Source organism: Gymnodraco acuticeps, unplaced genomic scaffold (genome assembly GCF_902827175.1).
Source record: "Gymnodraco acuticeps unplaced genomic scaffold, fGymAcu1.1, whole genome shotgun sequence".
NCBI classification, from domain to species: Eukaryota; Metazoa; Chordata; class Actinopteri; order Perciformes; family Bathydraconidae; genus Gymnodraco; species Gymnodraco acuticeps.
In genome coordinates this window covers 4,321,813-4,331,689 of record NW_022991216.1, presented here as the reverse complement: position 1 = coordinate 4,331,689, position 9,877 = coordinate 4,321,813, and positions in this window count along the sequence as shown.

The window sequence follows — 9,877 nt, the reverse complement described above, 5'->3', positions numbered from 1 at the left end:
CGCGTGTGATGAATTATAGTAAAGGTCACAGCCTGCCGCTGCTTTATGGAGGGTTTGTACGGTAACGCTCAGGTGAGTGCCTCCAGGGCCTCACACACAAACACACACTCACACACACATTATCCGGTCAGGTTAAGGGGGTTCTTGTATCTCACGGGAGGCAGAAGGAGGTTGGAGGTCACCTGTTTCAAAACACAACTTTACCTTTTGCATTTACATGTAATGGGAGTTTAACTTCCCATGAGCCTCTGGGGCTGAGAGAGAAGTGAGAAGTGAGAGAAGAGGCTCTCTAAAGCAGGGGTGTCAAACTAAATTTCCTCTCGGTCCACATTAGCATCATGGTTGCACTCAAAGGGCCAGTTTTATATATAAGACTATATAAAAATACATATATAAATATTTAATAATATAAAATAATGTATTATATTACATTATTGCCTCTGCATTGGATTATTATCGGATAGGGTAGTCATTTCATAATTAACTACGTCTGAAAGCAAAAGTCTAGGGCAAATAATTGCAAGTCCCTTCAGTGAGAATGTCACAAAATGATTTAAAAAGAAAAGCCAAATTCTGAAGAAAAAGAAAGTCAAAATCAAAAAAAGAAGTCAAATTTAGAAAATAAGTGACAATTTGGAAAAAAAAGAGTACATTTTTGAAGAAAAAAAGTCCAATTCGGAGAAAAAAGGCATATTTGAGATGCATTGTGGGACATGTAGTTTATGGGCAACGTGCTTCTGTAAATCGGCATGTAACCGTATAATAAACATATTATAAGCAAGCTCTTGCGGGGCCACAGAAAATGAAGTCGCGGGCCAGATTTCGCCCCCGGGCCTTGAGTTTGACACCCCTGCTCTAAAGTCTGGTGATATTTTCTTATTGTTATAAATCCCATAAAAATACCAGAACCAACAATGCGTTGACCCCAATAATGAGTGTGTGTTTCCAAAGTCGGATTGATGTTCTTTCTTTGTGCCATAGAGCTTCGGTGTTGCAAAAAAACATACACAAATACACACTGAGCAACACTGCTGCACATGTTCGTTCATTAGATTCCAAACTCACATCTACTATCGTGCTTCCCCAGATACTATAGGGCACCAAATCTTTTTGGAGTAAGGTTTACTAAAAAATACCTGGAAAGTACCCTACGTTTTTTCAATGAAGAGATAATGTTTTAGTATGAATCAATGGCACCACATTGTTAGTTGTTGGTATTTTCATTGGATTTGTTGACATTAAAGGAACCATTATGCATGAAATGTAACCAAAAAGAAAGGAAACATTATGTCTTTGACACAATGTTTTCCCCCATAATGCTGTGTTAATTATGTATAAGGCATTTGTCTCGGTGCCTCTGCATTATGTTCATATTGCTAAAGTCAGCATGCTGGAAAAAGTGATATTTTTCACTCAACAGTAATTTAACTGATGTTGGAAACAATCAGCAATTTGAATACAGTATGTTCTTGAGATTTGTGGTGATCATTTTCATTATCTAATTGTCTAAAAGTCTCTCATCACACGCCTGGTCTTCCAAGATCAGTTTATTTACAGTTATAACTATATATAGTTATTTCATAATCAACATAATACTGTAGTTATTCAACAAACAATGTCTTCAAACCACTTCTTCACAGCTTATATATTCTGCTATACTATATGTTTTGCTCTTATATACAATTTAATTAAAACTTTATGTGAAACTCTTTTATCAAATTGTTAAAGTAAACCGAGATTAACGGAAGCGTGGGAAAGGGAAAAGTATAAAGCAATGGTTCAACTGAATAAACTTCTTAAATCTGTTACTCTCAATACATGGTTTGACTATTTAGCATTTACATATAGAATTCGTTTTTTTAAAAATGATGACATTAGCTACATGACACTGCATGCTTTTAAAGTTAGAAATACTTGTAAATACTCATATGTAAGAGTGCTTATTACTATAATAAAACAGTAGTATAAGCAGATTGAATGCATTTGAGCATCGTAGAAAGTGTTATTCAATTATATATTCAGATCTACAGAATAAATAATTCCCTTCAAAGGGCCATACATTCCTCGGCCTGGTGTTTACAGAGGAGGCTCTGGTTGGAGGGGAGCTGCTGTCAGTCTGGGCCACATTAATCCAGACGCAATTACGTGTCAGGCTGCTGTTCTCAGTGATGATAGCCTTGGGCTGAGAGAGCCCTAATCAGGAGAGTAAACTCCGCTATATTTCAATTTGGGAGGGCGCTCTTCCGCTCCGGGGGGCTGTGGCACCGGTGATAAATAAAACGCCCATTTACTCCCCCTGTTCGCCTTCCACAGACATCCAAACTGCACTCGCCAACAGGCCCGTAATCATGGCCCGCAATTGGACGGTGAACATAAATCACACAATTGGAAACGCCATGATTAGAGATGCCAAACTCAAACAAATGCAGCGTGTAACCTTGTCAGCCCTGCGAGCCTCATACCAAATCATCTTCAGTGAGAAATGAAACAAAACGGAACCATTGGCACTGATCCAAATATGCATCCCTTTATGAACTTAAAAGCAGTTCTGTTACGTAACTAAGTACCGTAACAATTACAAAAGTCTTCCAAAAGTACAATCTTGAAAGACTTGCACTTTACTATTTCAATTGTTTTGCTACTTTGTGCTTCTTTCCACTCCAATTTGGAAGCCAATATTCTACTTTTAACTCCATTACATTAACATTTTTTAAACGAGTTACTAATAACTTCACAGATTAAGATTATTAGCAAATACAACATATAAAGAAACTAATACATAAACTATGATGTAAAGTTATATGTCAGGATATTTAGCAGCAGTATATAAAGTCATTACAAATATTCTTCACCTCTATCAGCTGTGATGAACACATTATTGCATAAATAATAATCCAGTAATTTAATAAACAGTATATTATTCTGAAATTGGAAATGAAGCACGATAATAACTTTTACTTTTGTAATTTTAAGTATATTTTTATGCCAATACTTTCGTACTTTTACTCAAGTAACCTTATAAATGCATGACTTTTACTTGTAACATTATTTGAACACTGTAGTATTTCTGGAGTACTTCTTCCACTTCTTCTTAAAAGCTCTATCACGATCACAATTGTAATCCTAACAAGATTACAACCTCCTCTGGTGTAATCCCTTAGTATTATGACACATCTGTTATTAACACAAGGTGACAAAGGTGGCGGCACAAGTGGGCCAGGCTTTCAAATCCTTTCAAATGTTAACCAGCATGTTCCTGGAGCCGGTTAAAGTGTTAATTGGCTGATTGAGTCCATTTATCTAATCCCTCAGTTCCCCCTCCTGAGCGCCAGTGGATTTGGGTGAAGTGCTGCACACGATCTCTATTCAAATATCTCCATATGACAACTGCTCGCCGACCACTCCAATTAAAGGCCAGTCACTTTCTATGTAAGGTGCCTCAAAAGATCTCCTCTGTGTGCGTGGTGCAAACAAAAGGATCTTTCCAAAAGCATTTAACTCCCCAAAAGTGACTCCCCGGGACCCGCCCCCTCAGAGGCCCTCTCAGGGGATTAGATGCTGCTGGATTTGGGAGGAGAAATGCAACACTGCCCCCCCCCCCCCCCAACCCCCCCCCCCCCCCTCCACACAGTATTTATTTTTCTCTTTCTGCTAAATAGGGGTGTGCGTGTTCAGCACCGTGGAAATGAGATGCGCATTTAAATCTGAGAGTTGGGTCCAGGAAACCTGCCCCGCCCCGCCGGCCGGCCGGCCCCGGGTTAATTAAGCAGCCTTCAGAGCTGCGGGAGAAAGGGAGAGGCCAGGTTTCTCTCTACATCTGTGATTTCTAGCAAATTCAACCAGTTCCCCCCCCTCCCCTCCGTGCGCAGAGGAGGATTTTTAAATGGCAAATTAGCATTCAGATGAGAGGCCGGAGCATTATGGTGCCGTGCTGCAGAGCAGAACACATACAGATTATACAGGAGTCATATTTGAAATCTAAAAGAGGATACTGATGACTGCAAGTGACACAACCTGAACTCAAACACATGACCAAAGCTCTGCATTCACTGAAGGCAAACCAGAACAAGTTCTCTGCTGCTCTGTCAACTGGGAAACTCTCAAATCAGGGTAGAGAAATAATAAAGTGTGTGGAACAGTAGACTGTTACTGTGTATACACATGACTCCATCAGTAGCATCTGTTTTCAACGAGCCCCTGTTTAAGAAACAAATTACATTACACATTTCCTAATATCTCAGAATGATAAATTGATGATTATTTTCATTGTGTATATGTTGGTTGTGTTTTAACGAAAGTCTGAAAAGAACAGTGGAAAGTACCTAAGTAACAAGTTTCAAAGCACAATATGAGCTCCTTAGATAAGCTGTTTGTCTGACCAGCAAAATATTATATTTACTGTCACATTGAAAAGCAATACATTGTCAAACTGAAACGCCCAAAGGGGAGAATATTTGGCTAAACTGCTTGAAAAATAACTAAAACAACTGGTCAATTATCAAACTATTTGCTTAGTAATAAACTAAAATAGATTAAATCTACAATACATTGCAATTCTATTTTTCAGAAACTAAAACGTGGAAGAATTCATACTTCCCCTACATAGATAATATCCAACTTGAAGTCTCTAAGCATTACGGCCCGTCCACACAGCGGCGTGCGTTGAAGCTTCCAACGCTTCTGCCCATTCACTTTGAATGGGGTGACGTCACTTTTAGCCGAACTGCATCGTGGGAAGCGACGCGGAGCGTTGCTGGCGTGGCTCGCTGCAAAAGTTGAGCAATGTTCAACTTTTGACGCCTCGGCAGAAGCGTCAGCCAATCGAATCCTATGCCAGTACAAGCTCTAGCCAATCAAACTGCTGCTTGTGTGTCAGGGGCGGGAGATTCATGTGATTGGTTGTTGGTCGAGTGTCAGACACGCCCGCCGGCAAGCGTCAACGCACGCCGCTGTGTGGACGGGCCGTTAGGGGCAAGTGCATTTCAAACCTCTATCTCAAATTTAAATCTGCTTTCAATATTTTGTATTTAATTTGTGTTGTTTCAAATATATCTTGATGTATGAAAGAAAGCTCAAGGATATAAGATAATCACTATTATTATAATTCCTTAATGTTCAATATATATTATTATTATTAGGGAATCAGTTGGTCTATAAATCAAAATATCACAGTAAAAACTTGCAAGAGCTAAAATGACAACTCCAACATCCAAAATGTCTTGTCCAATTTACTATCATATTGGACAAAGAACCACAACAACACTTATGCATTTTCTACAATGGATTCATTGACTCAATTACGCAGCTCTAATTACTACCAATATTTCCAGGAATATGATTAAAATGCTCTAAAAAGAAAATAAACACATGCAAACGTTCAAAGCTAAATAACAAGAAGCAAATCTGCAGAGTGGCAAGTATGCAAATCATACAAAATAAAAGGCATATTCCATCTTCCAAACAAAGTCAATTCCTGGCACAAAACATTCATTCACCCCAAACAGAAACACGGGGACACAGAGGCACTTCTCTGATTTCCAGACTCCACTCTGGCTTTTACAATCATTGAAGAGAGGGAAGCTGATGCAGATGCAAAGTGTTTGTGTGGTGCGGAGAGGCCTGGCACTCGCTGGCTTTATTGTGAATGCGCTGTCACACACAGGTCTTCATTAGGGCCGCCTAGAGACTGTGAGGGGGCTTTTGTGTGCGTGAATCTCTGGTTTATGTGTCTTTTTGCACCACTAACACGCCACTCTGTCGGTGGAGTCTGTTTTAGTGCAAGGCTTTATGGGGCCAAATTGGTGCTGAATAGGACGGCGGAGCACTTTAACAGCACTCACCTTCTCCTCACCCCTTTTAACTTATTAACTTATATTAACTCATTTTAACCTGTCAACAGCTCTGCATCTGTATCACAAATAAATCACAGCAGTGTGTGTGTAGAGGAGTGTGTGCGGAAAATGTGTTTACCTCTTCTGTGTGAATCCACAAGCTTTTTACCTCCTAGTCACTATTAATGAAGCCAATCTCCATTTTGACTGTGATCACTTTTTAATGCACTTGAGTGTTTTTTAAAGTGCAATCAAACGCTAATGAAAGGCTGGTGGGTCTTTTTTCTCTCCCGGCTGACCGAAAATGCTCTTTTGTGCAGGCTTTCACTATTAGGGAAACATACGCATGAGTCAATTGTTAAATGCACCTGCAAGATGGCCCTCAGTGTCCTTTAAAGGACACAAAATGAAAGGTAAACAATGTAATGAAAGCACAGCCTTTCAAAACATTTCCAACGCTAAGTTTGTCAAGATTTCCGAGTGGCGGTGCAGAGCGGATGAGTGCATAAAGCCACAGTGTCCCGTGAACACTAGAGTCCACTTATAACGCTATAAAAGGGAAATGATTCAGTCATTATCACAAAACATCAGGAGTATTTCAATTGTATGGCACCTTTATACATTTTAGAAGCTAATATTTACCTGACTACATTTATCTGAGCTTTAGTTTCTTTATAGATTTAGATTATAAACATATCAATATCATTTGACCTATAATTATAGGTTAAAATATCCAGCAGCAGTATATGAAACAATATGAATTAGCTCTACTATATAACCAGCCATGGAAAACACATCAATAATAATGTGATCTGAAACGGATAACTTTGACTTTTGGTACTTTAAGTATATTTTGATGCTGATACTTTTGTATAAGTGAGATTATGAATGCAAGACTTTTACTTGTAAAAGAGTATTTTTACAATTGAGCATTGCTCCTTTTACACAGAGTTGGAGGGAGAACTCAGATTATTAAATCAAAGTAGCAATAATTCAGTGTAAAAGTACAAATTAAATTCCTGCATTCATAATTGTACTTAAGTAAAAGTATTAGCATTTCAAATTACTTAAAGTACAAAGGTAAAAGTACTCCTTGTGCAAAATGGCCATTTTAAGAACCAGATATGTTTTACTTATAGTATTTATATTATTGGTGCATTTATATGTGTATCACTCCAATGTTGCACTTATTGAAGTAGGAGTTTATTTGAACTTCTTCATGAACTACTGGGTAGCTTAACCTCTAATAATACATTATATACACACACGTGTATTTAATATATTTTTGTATTAGTAATCTTAATCTGCAAAATAACAAATAACTAAATATGTAAGAAACATGTAGTGGAGTAAAAAGTATAACATTTGCCCTCAAAATGTAGTCAGGTAAAAGTTTAGTGTGAAAATACTCAAGTAAAGTACAAGTACCTACATTTCTTACTTGGGTACAGTACTTGAGTAAATGTACTACATTCCATTACTGCTTTTACTTAAGTAAAAGGTCTGAGTACTTTTTCCAGCACAGCACCAATATACATAGGATTGACTATTTCCTTTCCCCCAACAGGATTCCCAGTATTCTGTATAACTGAGGAAGTATTTATTGAGTGCTTTGTTACTCTAACCTTTACGACTCAGAGCATGAAGTACATGTTGGAGTGTGCGCCTGTAACCCCGTCAGAACCCTCTCCCTCCTCATCTCCTCTGGACTGGAGATTGATAAATGTGGGACACCAAAAAGGAAAGTGAAAAATCTAATCAGCAGAGCTGGATTTGTCTGTCCCTCTAATGAGCCGCTGATTGAACATTTCAGCGGGGGAACATGTAGTCATTAGTCTCTATGCTCCAAAGAAGCATTCATTTCAAAAGAAACTTCAGTAGAGGAGAGAAAATGTAATTACAATACAGGAGACAGAGAAATAGCTGTGAAGCATCAACTTAAGCATAATCACCACAATTACTGCTCCCACGGGTCTGCTGGAGTTACTCACTGATTGTTTTGGGGGAGAAATTGTATTTATGTGGATATGAGTCATGACACCTTTTCCTCAGATGTCATGCATCCTCCCATTATCACGCAGGTATTGGTAAGGTGTGTTTAGCTCGTCAAGGGAACATCATTTTGTGTTTCCAGAGGATTAACTGTGTTAGCGATTTGTGAAATGATCAGCTGCACAATCTGTAATTTATTTATTAGCCTTCAACAATCAGTTTCAGACATAAATCAGTTCAGATGCACGTGTAAAGCAAGCTTAACATTTGAAAGGACAGGTTCACAATTGTCTAAAAACAATGTCCTGATAAATCTCAACTACATGCAGAATAATTATTTGTATTGTCATTACATAACACAGGTACTAGTAACGAAACGGTTTCTCTGTATTTGACCCATCCTAGTGTTAGGAGCAGTGGGCAGCCATTGTTATGTACGGCGCCCGGGGAGATGATGCAGTTTACTAGGGATGTAACGATACCAAAAACTCACGGTACGATAATATCGCGATAAAAAGTCCACGGTACGATATTTATCGCGCTATTGAAAAATAAAGGAAACAAATGTGAATTTTTCTTTATTAAATAATACATCTGATTTGTACAGCATTTTAGTAGGATAGTAGTATTTTAAAGTGTCAACAATATAATAATCAGACAATGCAATAGAATAAATCAAGTTTCTCTTTAGTTTTTCAAGTAACTCAACTCTAACTCACTCACTCACTCACTCAGCGTCATCAAGGTTATCTTTTAGGAATATGAGCATGTCCACATTTCCAGGTAGAAGCTGGGATGTTTGGGCGTTTACAATATCCGCTGCTGTGGAAAAAACTCTCTTGCTTGTTACTGATGTTGCTGGGACAGAGAGATATGCTTTGGCCATGGGTGACAGCAGTGGGTCAAACTGTGCATTGTCTCTCCACCATTTCAAAAACAATGCAGTTTTTGCCAAGAAGGTGAGGCTTATTGACAGGGCGAGATATACATATACTGTTGGTAGGCTACTTGTCAATGTCTCTAGGTATGTACATGTAGCCCTGTAAATACGATGTCCTTTATTGTTATCTGTTGTTTTATGTTCATGTTGTAACCTACTTGCTGCCATGTTGGACAGGTCTCCCTTGAAAAAGAGATTGAATAAAGGTTAAAAAAAAAATCGCGGTATATTTTGTCAGTCTCACGACGGTATTGAGACATTTATTTATCGCGATATTCGATATATCGTTACATCCATACTACAGTTTACCAAAGAAAGTCATAACCTAACAAACCACAAGGAAGAAGGTTAGGAATATGTTTTGCTTTTAAGTATAATAAGGAGAAGTCAAATCAAATGTGTTATTTACACCACCCTGTTTTTAGACCCTTGTCCGGATAGGAAAAAACACCAAACTCATACTAGAAAAACCTTAGTAGGAACATTTTTCAAAGAAAGCTCAGGAAGAAGAGGAACAAGTGCTCAAATGTCCTAGCTGTAGTTTGAGTTATTTAGTAGCTGCAGCATACTGAACAATCTGCCTGACAAACAAAACGTTAAAATAAACAAGAAGAAAAAACCGAGATGTAAAAGCCGTGGACAGAAAACAACTCATTTTGTTTCTGGTTAAAAAGCCGTCTGGGTGGTTTCTTTAAGATGCCAATTAAAAGTAATGGTTACAAATGAACTGTCAAACTTTGGGAAGTCACACAGTTGTCGGGAATTACTGTAACTTGATCAAACTGGTGTTTATTTGTAGCAGGGTCGGCATCGGAGTTTGTTTAAATTAAGGAGCAAGAAATTATGTGACATCCAGTTTTTCATAGAGTTAGAAATAATATTTTTAAGCTATTTATAATAAGCCTAAGAGTTGTAGCCCTAGCATAACCAGGACGTTTTCTTGCATTTTCTGTCTCATTTTTATTGACAACGTTAGCTTAGCGTTTAAAATGGCTACTATTCCTCTTAACGCTCCTTGAAATGTTATTGATAATCCGGTAGGAGACGGAGCTGAAGTGCAAGAATTTATGAACAGTTGAAAGCAAATAATTTAGATATTATTGTTATGACAAAA